Below are 12,959 nucleotides of genomic sequence, written 5' to 3'. Positions count from 1 at the left end.
TTATCCGGTCTCAACTCCAAATTTTAATAAACATTAAATAGAAATTGGAGGAAAATTCTTACCGATCCCTGAGCTAAAATTTTAATGAATACTTCAAAGAGATCGGAGGAGAGTTCTTATCCGATTCTCAATCCCAAATTTTAAATACCCCAAAAGAGACCGGAGGAGGATTCTTATCCGATCTCCTCTCAGAATTTAAGAGAGATCGGAGGAGAGTTCTTATCCGATTCTCACACCAAAATCTTAACCTGTACGTAAGATAATCCCAAAACTAAAAATGATTCGCGACGTCAATTCACTAAGGTTGTCTCATTTACTTATGTATCTGGGTAATCCGAATTTAGTGAAAGATCAAATATTCCTTTTGACAAAAGGATTAACATGTCCATTTAAGCCCTCCTAACTGATACAAAATTAAATCTACTTACCCTTATTAAGGGACGAGGTGGGGCGCCTAACACCTTCCCCACCCGTTTACGGACCCCGAACCTAGAATCTCTGTCTTGAAGTGGTTTCATATTTAATTTATCTTCCCAAATGGTTTTCTTTAGTTTCCCTCAAAACTAAGGTGGCGACTCCTTACTCTTTCCCACTTCGATGAGGGTTCGTTCAGGCGACCGCAAAATCCCTTGCGACAGCTTGGCGACTCCGCTGCGGACTGGAAGAGACTGACTTAACCCCGGTCTAGTGGTCCAAAAGTAGATTTAATTTTCCAATCAAATTATAGTTAGGTGGGCTCACCCGGTGATAGTTTACATGTTAATTTTTGTTTATTCCTACTAACTGTTCCTCTTGTTTTGCTTATTTTATCCTCCTTACAGTGCTCTTCGTTCAAACAAAAAAAAAGAGAAAAGAAAAATGGAAAAATAAAATCCCCCTAAATTGGGAAGAGGTAAAGGTGTCCCTTCACACACTGAACACTCACACGATGTCCTCACACACTTTGGCCCTATACCCGGGCTTTCTTACCCTTCTAGGAAAGTAGGAGGGAGTCATGTAGCGGTACCCGTGGGTTCTACCCCGTTAGTATCCGTGAAGGCTTCTGCTCAAATTGAAACTCGTTCTATCCACTGTGATACTCGTGGAATTTTCCCGATAACATCATGGTTATAGAACGGGGCTCTCTTACTGATGAGGGCAATTTGGGAACCTGTGGCTTTTAGAAAATTAGATCCTGAGCTAAACTATCACGATAGCTGAAAGCCGTAGTAAGCTACCTTATAAGATAGAACTATCCAATTAGGTAGCACTCATCCGGTATCAGGAGTCTCCCTATTATAGGACAGAAGGGGCATACTTACTCTTACCCTGCTCTGCTTTAATTTCCTTTTGTTCATTTTTTTTTGTGAGGGTAATCTTGAATTCTACTGAAACACCTACACATTTTCCTACTTTGATAAATGTGTATGTGTCACCCTGTCAACAGTATAATTCAAAATTACCCAAATTTGTCTAGCTAACGAGTTTTTCCGCAGGCATCACTAAACCAAGAGTCTGTGAAAAGGATAGGCATCATTTTTATCATGGCATCCTCGAGTCAGTCGGCAAAAGAGGTTCGGAATGCTAAACTTTGGTCCAAGTCCGCTCATAGTCGTGTATTCTCGCAAAATGATGTTTCCAAGGCACATGCTAGCTTACTACCTTCATTAGATCTGAATAAAATTGAAGTCAGAATGAACAGCCTCGAGGGTCTGTCTAATGGATGGAGGTCGCTTCGATCAGTCAAGTGCGATTTGAAGAGAAGTATGGGAGGATTGCAACCTTAATGCGAGTCAAGGTCCAAATCCAGGCATTAAAGGCCATGTTGTCGGTTTGGAACCCTAAGTGCACGGTATTCTCTTTCAATGATATTGATCTGATTCCCACTCTGGAAGAATATCGAGGTATTACTAGGGATCCCTTATTCAACAGAATCGGATCTACCTACACCTTGAGCATAGGCGGACACAGAAGCGATTAACACATTTGTTGGGCATCCCTTCGGAGGAGGCAAAGTCAAAAGAAACTGTCAAAGGAAACACACATGGTTGGTATTGGACATATCTCCAGAAGTGGTTAGATCAGTACCTCCAAGAGAAAAAATGGAATCAAGCTTGATGCACTCGCCAGGGATCTATGGTCTGATTTTGTTCGGGACCATTGGGAATCGTAACTTGCGGTAGCGGTGGAAGCATACGGATGGTAGAAAGGCGGGAGATCAATCCGATCTGCGGCAATTCTTGCGAAAACCTTGTTAACCCTAACCTACTGCAGACAACAGGGGAAAGGGTCCATTAAGTGTTGTTCTCAGTTGCTATACCTCTGGATTATCAGTCACATGTGTCCTGTGGAGACAAAGGGATTAACTTGGTACCTTGACCAGCCTCCCATCAAAAAGATGACCCGGTTAGTAATCAGTCCGAAGAATGAACAGCAGTGGTGGGAACGGATTTTGAGTTTCAATAGCCATGATTACTGTTGGAGGAAGCTGTGGATGCCAGGCCAACCCATTTTGATCGGTACGGGAGGTAATCAGTCGGTATCCCTAATCGGAGTAACCAGATATACAAGTTACACTCCGGCATTGGTAATGAGGCAATTTGGCTCAACGCAGTCCATGATCAACATTGAAGAACACCACCAAGGTCACTTCTACCATGAGCTCAAGGAAGAGGAAGGATTGAAACTGGCTCGCAAGTCTTGGGAAAACATTACTCTGATGGAGAGATCGCCTAAAGGCCCAAGTGCCTCGGGCGATTATCTTGAATGGAGAGCTGACAGGGACCGAGAACACTCAACTACAGAATTCGAGGACAGCAACCCTCGCCAAAACATCCTATTAGAAGAAGCTGATAATCGTCTGCTTGACTCACTACAAAAAGCAAACACCGAGAACTCACAACTGCAAGAACAAATAAAACAGTTGGAGGACCAACAGCAGAAACTTAAAAGAAAAGTGAGAAGGCTCAAGGAAGAGGCAAGGGCCGTAAGGATGGGGTTCGAAGAGCAAGAGGAACAGTGGGAAAAGGAAAAAGACTCTCTCCAAGTTGAGGTAAAAGAAGTAAAAGTGCAGAATAGTAAGCTTCGGGAAAAGATGGAATATCAAGAGGTGCTCATTGAAGAGTATAAACAGGAAAACAAAAAGAAGAAGCTCGAATTAAAAGAACAGGCACTACTCATCAACGATATCTTGAAAGAGTGTGCTAAGGAAAGGAAAGAGAAAGAAAAACAAGCTGCTCTCTATCAAGGACTGAAAGAGAATGTTGACCAGCTGGAAAGAACGATAGCACAGGGAAAACAAGAACTATTACCTGAATCCGAATATGCTCTCAAAGCATTCGACCCTGCCAAGCAAGAAGAAAGGTTATATGAGTATCTCAGAAGATGTCATCTTATTATAAAAAACCTTCCAGAGCCTAGGCCAATGTAGAGGATACGATGTACAAATTATTCAGTTAATGAAAGGATTTCTGGACCATTGTTTAGTAAATTTGTGAATGAATAATATGGCTCCCGTAGGAACTCCCTCGCTAGGGTTATGTGAAAAATTGAATGTGCTATATGGACAGGTATCATAAATACGCATTCAATCCAGTCATTCACAGTCAGACTATCGAACGATGCCATGATAAAATTGATGCGATTATCCTTTTACAGATTTCAACCTGGCTTTCAAATGCCACTGTATCCTTCGTCCAGACCAGGACTTTTAGTTTCTTTGCAAAATTCAAAGTTCATCTAAAATTTTCTTTTTTACTCCTTACAGGAAATCAATATTGCTTCAAACAAGGCAAGTATGACCAAGCACGCGATTCAACCCCAGCGAGTGTACTTAACAAGATCTCGAACAAGAAAACTAATGGAAGACCAGGAACAAGTACAGAACCTACAGGGGCAAGTGTCTGAACTAAAAGACCAGGTTTCAGAACTTATGAAACTGATGAGGGAGATGTCCCAAAATAAGCCAGCTTCAGACCTTAACCTACCATTACCTCCCCCACCTCCTACAACGGTTGATTCTCACTACGCTTCAACCTCTTTCACTTTCCAGCCACCAATCCAGGATCCAACGGTCACTGTCAATCCGGTTCCACTAAATAATGAACCTCCTTTCTCTTATTACCCAACCATCCCAAATGCCGAACCATCCCTTTCTGTCCCGAACCCTCCAATTCATTCTGCCCCTCATTTCCCAGTCGGGGGAGTACCTCACACAATAGGAGGGGAAAGTAAGATGAGAGAAAATGAGAAGCTGTCCGCTCTGGAAGAGAGATTGAGAGCTATAGAGGGCCTGAATATGTATGGTTCAGTCGACGTGGCATCGCTTAGATTGGTTCCCGATGTGGTGGTGCCTCCCAAGTTCAAGGTCCCTGATTTTGACAAGTACACAGGGAATTCAGATCCTCGCATTCACTTGGCCACCTATATCGCCAAGATGTGCGCTCACGATAGAGGGCGATAGGCTGCTGGTCCACTTCTTTCATGAGAGCCTCTCGGCGACTTTGAGGTGGTGTATTCAGTTGGACAGGAGCAAACTGCGCTCCTGGAAGGATTTAGCTGATGCCTTCTTAAAGCAGTACAAATTTAACTGCGATGTGGCCCCCACAAGAAGGGACCTCTAGAACCTAGTACAGAAAGAAAGAGAAAGCTTCAAGGAATATGCCCAGAGATGGAGAGAAAAGGCGGCAGAAGTGCATCTCCTGGTGACCGACAATGAGCTATGCTCTCTGTTTATCAAAACTTTGAAGGCTCCCTACTTCAACTTGATGATTGGGAACACTTCCAACAGCTTCTCTGACATCATACAGGCTGGCGAAAGGATAGAGGCCAACCTAAGAATGGGACGATTGCAGGAGTTGGCTGAGAACCCTGCAAAGAAAACTGCCAATTTTGGCAAGAAAAAGGAGGGTGATGTCCATTCAGTCACCCGGCAGAATAATTACTCCCCATTCCCTCAAAACAATTATCGGCCATATCCTCCCCCTCATGGCCAAACAGTCACCAACATCCCACCTCCTTTCCCAAATTATCCACACCCGTGCCCACAATATCCCCCACCTACAAATTACCAACCAAGACCGCCTCCTCCTCCTACTCAACCAAGACCACCACAAAACAACCCAAGACCCCCAAGAAACCCTGATCCACCTCTTCCCCTCCCACTCAGTGAAATATACCGATACCTTGTCGGTATAAACCAAATCGTACCAGTTCCCCTAGATCCAATTCAGCCTCCATACCCCAGGTGGTATGATACCACTGCCCGTTGTGAGTATCATGGAGGGGCACAAGGGCACTCAACCGATAACTGCGGGGCACTCAGGGGGAGAGTGCACGCTTTAATCAGAAACGGGTGGTTGAAGATTGAGGGAAATGGTTCCCTCCCCAATGTTACCTCAAACCCACTGCCTAACCATAATGCAGGCAGTGGTGTAAATATGATAGAGCCTGATGAAGAAGGATCAACGCTGGAAGTAGACAAACTGGCTCCTTACTTCAACGAAATTTTTGCTGTGGCAATGAGGGAAGGCTACCTTTGCCCTCAGGTAGCGGGATTGGAAGAGAGTACGGGGTGTCCTTATCATGGAGGGGCAGCTGATCACGAGCTGCAGGGCTGTGAGGGATTCAAGCAAGAGGTTCGGAACTTATTGTCTCTCAAGGTTCTCAGATGCCAGACGAGGTCTAAGATGGAAGAGGGAGTGAATACCACTAGATATAGCCAAAATGCTCCCATCCTTAAACCCAGAATCACTTTCTCACCCCCGGTAGCCTCACCACCAGTAACGGTTATCCGAGCCCCATCTCAGCTCCCTGTTACCAACACCCACGCCATACCTTGGAACTACAATTTCCAAGTCTTCACTCAAGGAGCGCGTCAAGCGATGCAGCTCCTAGCCTTACTTCACCGCCGGCACCTCCTAAGCCATGTTTCACTCCTCATGCACACTTTCAGATGACTTATGCTGGACCTACCACCAGTGCTACTCCCCAGATCGATCCCCAACCCGTCACTACCACAAAGCCCTCCTCCCTTGAGCAAGAGGTCGAGTTCATAACTCGAAGTGGGAGGTGTTACAGTAACGAAGAAAAAGAAAAGAGAAAAGGGAAAGTAAGAATGGGAGAGTCATTGAAGAACACTGAAGAGGAGGTTGAGAAGACAGAGGAAGCAGAGCCTGCTGAGCATAAAAAAGAGGAGGAACTGCTGCTCCAAATAATGAAACAGAGCGAGTATGATGTGGTGAAGCAGTTGAGGAAAACTCCTGCCCGAATTTCGCTGTTATCGCTGATCTTGAGTTCGGAAGTGCACCGACAAACCTTGCAGAGAATCCTGGATCAGGCCTTTGTAAACCCCGACATTACTTCGGAGCAGTTTGAGAAGATAGTGGGACAAATCCAGGCATCCAGCTTTGTTACTTTCTCGGAGGACGAGATAGACCCTGTGGGTTTAAGGCACACTAAGGCCCTACATGTAACAGTGAAGTGTAAGGGTTGTATAGTAGCCAAGGTACTTATTGATAACGGGTCAGCTCTCAATGTACTCCCTAGCGCTACCTTAGCTAAGTTGCCAGTTGACCAATCGTACATACGTCAAAGTGCTATGGTGGTAAGAGCCTTTGACGGTACCAGAAGAGAAGTGTTGGGAGATATTGACTTGCCGCTTCAGATTGGCGCATGCACTTTCAACGTCACATTCCAGGTGATGAACATTGAGCCGGCCTACACTATGTTGTTGGGGAGGCCATGGTTCCTTTCTGCGAACGCCGTTCCCTCAACTCTGCACCAGAAAATAAAATACATCATGGACAGCAAAATCGTCACAGTAAAAGGAGAGGAGGCCTTGCTAGTCACCAAACCGCAATCACTTCCCTATGTGGAGGCAGCTGAGGAGTCATTAGAAAGCTCCTTTCAAGCCCTCGAGTTATAAGAAACCATCTCAGGAAATGGAGGGGCTATGGCTATGGTAGCCAAAATAATGACAAGGAGTGGAGTGCGAAGAAGGCAAAGGCCTGGCGCCACATTACGAGAATCGTTGAACCCATACCGGCTATCGGAAGGTAGGCGCTGCGGTTTGGGTTATGAGGAAGATGCCCTTATGGATGGGCATTTCTGGATGAGGAAAATGCTCCGGGATCAAAGGTTCGATCGGAAAATGGGAAAGATGAAAGTAGTCCCGAGAATTACGGAGATCTTCACTAAACCGGTCATTCAACATCCGGCAAATACAGAAGAATCACCCGATGATCCATCCATAGATGTCATCCAACTGGATTCCTTGTATGAGGCCCTAGTCTCGCCAATGACTGAGGGGCAAGAGCTGAACAACTGGACGACCGAGGACATCCCTGTACTCAATTTCGAGTAAAGTACCTTTGGTTATCTACACTTGATCATTTTGTCCATGGTGACAAGTGTAATACTGTAAATGGACCTTTTCTTATGGCACAAACGTTAATGAATTAATAGCGCATTTTAAATCCAATTCTCTCTTTCTTTTGAATTCCATCCTTATAATACATTTTTTTATTCATTCAGGACTATTCATCAATTAACACCTAATAATCCAATAGATTCAGAGATTCCTCTGGTTAATTTTGAAATCCCCATAACTGCCATTACTTCAAATAATTCTGAGGAAGACCCTACACAAGAAGACAGTGAAAAGGATGAGCCCTCCCTCGTGCCTTGTGGAGACGAAACGCGCACCATAAATTTAGGCACAGAAGAAGTAAAAAGGGAATTCAAGGTAGTGGAGAGTGAAGAATTGGGAGATATGATCAGTCTGCTTAAAGAATTCCTCAACGTATTTTCCTGGAGCTATGATGATATGGTGGGTCTGGACCCCCAGATAGTGACGTACAAAATTCCTCTAATTCCAGGGACAGTCCCGGTAAAGCAGAAGTTAAGAAGAATGAATCCCGACACACTGCTCAAAGTTCGGGATGAAGTCAAGAAACAGTATGACGCTGGGTTCCTGGAAGTGGTCAAATATCCCCAAAGGATAGCTAATGTGGTCTCGGTAATGAAGAAATACGGGAGAGTTCAGGTATGCGTCGATTACAGGGATCTCAATAAAGCGAGCTTGAAAGACGATTTCCCTCTCCCTCACATTGATGTGTTAGTTGACAATGCTGCGGGATTGGGCAGGTGTTCGTGTATTGATGGGGCATCAGGGTACAATCAGATCCCGATGGACGAGGAAGACAAGGATAAAACTGCTTTCATCACTCAATGGGGAGTATTTTGCTATCGGGTCATGCCTTTTGGGTTGAAGAATGCTGGTGCTACCTACCAGCGTGCAATGGTCACATTATTCCACGATATGATGCATAAAGAGGTGGAAGTGTATGTGGATGATATGATCATCAAATCCCGGGGAGAAGAAAGTCATGTGCAGGTACTGAGGAAAGTATTCGAGAGACTCAGGAAATACCAGTTGAAACTGAACCCTGCCAAATGCATATTCGGAGCTAGATCGGGAAAGTTGTTGGGATTCATAGTAAGCGAGAGGGGAATAGAGGTTGATCCAGACAAGGTTCGAGCTATTCAAGAGATGCCATCCCCAAGAACAGAAAGGGAGGTGCGCAATTTTCTGGGAAAGTTGAACTACATTTCGAGATTTATTTCTAATCTCATTGCCAAAGCTGAGCCAATTTTCAGGCTACTCCGGAAGAACAACTCCACCCAATGGGATTCAGTTTGCCAAGAGGCTTTTGAGAAGATCAAGCAATACTTGTCAAGACCACCAGTATTGGTCCCACCCGTGGCAGGGAGGCCTCTTATCTTGTATATGGCAGTCCAGCAGAACTCGATGGGATGTGTTTTGGGACAACATGATGATACCGGGCGAAAGGAGAGGGCTATTTATTACCTAAGTAAGAAGTTCAATGATTGTGAGTCAAGGTACTCTTTCTTAGAAAAGATGTGCTGCGCGTTAGCCTGGACAGCAAATCGCCTCAAGCACTACATGTTGAATCACAAGACATGGCTCATCTCCAGGATGGATCCTATCAAATATGTATTCAAAAGTCTATTCGTGCCAGGAAGGATAGCCAAATGGCAGGTTATACTCTCCCAATATGACATAGTCTATATGACCCGGAAAGCGGTGAAAGGTAGCGTGATTGCTGACCTCCTAGCAGAAAATCCTATCCAGGATTATGAAGCTCTGGATTTTGAGTTCCCTGATGAGCATATTAATGAAGTGGACTGCGAAGAAGAGGGGCCAGCCGATGTATGGGAAATGTATTTCGGCCATTTGTCAATTTGTCCGAATGGAATTGGAGGCGTATTGATATCCCCGGATGGAAAGCACTTCCCGATAGCCGTTAAGTTGAGATTTGTTGCACCAACAACGTCGCGAATCTGAAGCTTGTGTGATGGGTCTACAGCGCCATCGAAATGAAAATCGTGAAGTCGGAGGTATACGGAGACTCGTACGATTATTTATCAAGTCAAGGGAGAATGGCAAACCAAGGATCCCAAGCTAATCCCGTATCAGAAGTACCTATTGGAGCTGATCAAGAAATTCGAAGAAATCTCTTTCACTCACCTTAGTAGGGACAAGAATCAATTTGCTGATGCCTTAGCTACTCTAGCTGTTATGGCTCAAATCGAAGAGGGTCAGATGATTCAGACATTGAAGATTAAAGCAAGAAGTGAGCCAGCATATTGCTTCATGATTGAAGAAGAGCCCGATAGAAAGCCTTGGTATCATGAAAACCTGGTCTCTTCAGAGAACTGCAGAATTCCCTTTGGGGGCAAGCAAGAATGAAAAGAAGATGATTCGAAGATTAGCATTGGGATACTTCCCCAGTGGAGAAACCCTATACAAGAGGAGCTCCAACGGCGAATTATTGAGATGTGTGGATGCAAAGGAGGCGAAGAAAATCCTTTTTGAGACTCATGAAGGAAATTGTGCAACCCATGCCAATGGGCACATGATGGCTAAGCAAATCGTGCGACGTGGGTATTTTTGGACCACAATGAAAAAGGATTGCGTCCAGTATTTCCGAAAATGCCATAAGTGTCAAATCTATGCCGATCCAATCAATGTGCCACCTCACAAGTTGTTCAACCTCGTCTCACCATGGCCTTTCGCAATGTGGGGCATCGATGTGATTGGTCCCATAAATCCCAAGGCATCCAATGGACACAGATTCATCCTTGTGGCCATCGACTATTTCTCCAAGTGGGTCAAGGCGACATCCTATGCGCATATCACACAGAATACGTTTCTCAAATTTCTCAGAAGCAATATTATCTGCCGGCATGGCCTCCCTAATGAAATCGTCACCGATAACGCTAAGAATCTGAATGGTCCGAGGATTCAGAAATTGTGTGATCAATATAAAATCCGACACCTCAATTCCTCCCCATACCGTCCCCAGATGAATGGAGCGGTGGAAGCTGCAAACAAAAACCTCAAGAGGATAATCCGGAAAATGACGGTCACGTATAGGGATTGGCATGATATGCTTCCTTACGCTCTCCACGCATACCGAACTTCCGTGAGAACCTCAACCGGGGCAACTCCATACTCGCTGGTTTACGGCATGGAAGCAGTATTGCCTATTGAAGTTGAAATTCCTTCCCTAAGGATTCTGAAGGAGTCAGGAATTGATGAGTCAGAATGGATCCAGTCAAGGTTGGATCAGTTAAACTTGCTTGATGAGAAAATGTTAGCAGCAGCATGTCATGGGCAGTTATACCAGATGAGAATGGCTAGAGCATTTGACAGAAATGTTCGCTCGCGCAAATTCCAAACCGGGGACCTAGTTCTGAAGAAAGTGCTGTCGAATCAAAACGATCCCCGGGGCAAATGGTCACCAACCTACGAGGGACCCTATGTGGTTAAAAAGGCATTTTCTGGAGGAGCCTTGATCTTGACCCACATGGACGGTGAAGAGTTTCTGAGACCTGTGAATGCTGACACCGTCAGAAAATATTATGCCTAAAAAAAAAAAAAAAAAAAAAGAAAAAGGGGTAGGAGTAAAAACCCGAAAGGGCGCTCCTAGCAAAATGTGTGAAAGAAGGCGAAAACCCGAAGAGGCGCTTTCTGTAAAACGAGTGAAGGATGAAAACCCGAAAGGGCACCTTAGAAAAGTAAGTAAGCAAAAAAAAAAATAAAAAAAAAATAATAAAAAAAAAAAAATCTAGGGGTGAAAACCTGAAAGGGCATCCCAAGAACCAAAAGGGAGAAACGAGGAATGGGGGGCATAAAACCAGGATGAAGAGGAAACTGTTACGGCATGAGGCTTCAGAGAACTTGAAATAATGGCATTTAAGGGATTTCAAAATCAGCCACAGGGAATATGTGAGATCTATCCTTGTACCCTTCTTCTTTGAAACTTTTTCTTGTTTATATTAAACCATAATAAAATCACACTTCATTCCCCATGTTTCTATCTCTCCCTTATATTTATCTTTCTGCAATCTCGTTATTTAATGCGCTAATTAAATCAGTTAAAATTTTTGCCATAAGATTAAGATTTGACAATTGATAACCTCACGTACTTTACTATGAGATTTGCAGGGAATGTAAAAAAAAAAAAAAAAAAAAAAAAAAAAAAAAAAAAAAAAAAAAAAGTGCGAGTGCTTTTCGGGAGAAAATCTGAAAAACAGAAATGGGGCATTTGAAGAAACAAGGCCATAGGTCAAGTTTTGCAACTCGTCCTCCATTCGTCATTGGTCTTCGGGATTTTGTTAAGTACACTTCATCGGGGAAGAACTTCTTGTGTCCGGATCAGACTTGCTTTGTGAGTGCAATTTAAATTTCCTGCCGATTTTAATTTCCTGCAATTTAAATTTCCTGTTATCAACCTCTGGTTCCTTGATCTAAGTTGATTTTAATTTCCCGCATTTAAATTTCCTGTTATCAACCTCTGGTTCCTTGATCTAAGTTGATTTTAATTTCCCGCATTTAAATTTCCTGTTATCAACCTCTGGTTCCTTAATCTAAGTTGATTTTAATTTCCTACAATTTACATTTCCTGTTATCAACCTCTGGTTCCTTGATCTAAGTTGATTTTAATTTCTTGCAATTTAAATTTCCTGTCATCAACCTCTGGTTCCTTGATCTAAGTTGATTTTAATTTCCCACATTTAAATTTCCTGTTATCAACCTCTGGTTCCTTGATCTAAGTTGATTTTAATTTCTTGCAATTTAAATTTCCTGTTATCAACCTCTGGTTCCTTGATCTAAGTTGATTTTAATTTCCCGCATTTAAATTTCCTGTTATCAACCTCTGGTTCCTTGATCTAAGTTGATTTTAATTTCTTGCAATTTAAATTTCCTGTTATCAACCTCTGGTTCCTTGATCTAAGTTGATTTTAATTTCTTGCAATTTAAATTTCCTGTTATCAACCTCTGGTTCCTTGATCTAAGTTGATTTTAATTTCCCGCATTTAAATTTCCTGTTATCAACCTCTGGTTCCTTGATCTAAGTTGATTTTAATTTCCCGCATTTAAATTTCCTGTTATCAACCTCTGGTTCCTTGATCTAAGTTGATTTTAATTTTCCGCATTTAAATTTCCTGTTATCAACCTCTGGTTCTTTGATCTAAGTTGATTTTAATTTCCCGCATTTAAATTTCCTGCTGATTTTAATTTCCTGCATTTAAATTTCCCGTTATCAACCTCTGGTTCCTTGATCTAAGTTGATTTTAATTTCCTGCATTTAAATTTCCCGTCATCAACCTCTGGTTCCTTGATCTAAGTTGATTTTAATTTCCCGCATTTAAATTTCTTGTTGTTGACCTCTGGTTCCTTGATCTAAGTCGATTTTAATTTCTAGCAAGTTACATTTCCTGTTGTCGACCACTGGTTCCTTGATCCAAGTTGATTTTAATTTTCTAGTCTTTTAACTTCTGTTGCCTGTCTCTAGGTCACTGATTTAGGTATGCTTTAGTTCCCTAACTTCGAGCACTTAATCGTCCAAAATATGGGTCTGAATCTTTACATAATTCTTACACAGGAAATT

Source organism: Hevea brasiliensis, chromosome 9 (genome assembly GCF_030052815.1).
Source record: "Hevea brasiliensis isolate MT/VB/25A 57/8 chromosome 9, ASM3005281v1, whole genome shotgun sequence".
NCBI lineage: Eukaryota > Viridiplantae > Streptophyta > Magnoliopsida > Malpighiales > Euphorbiaceae > Hevea > Hevea brasiliensis.
The sequence above is the reverse complement of the archived record's forward strand: the minus strand, read 5'-3'. Positions refer to the sequence as shown.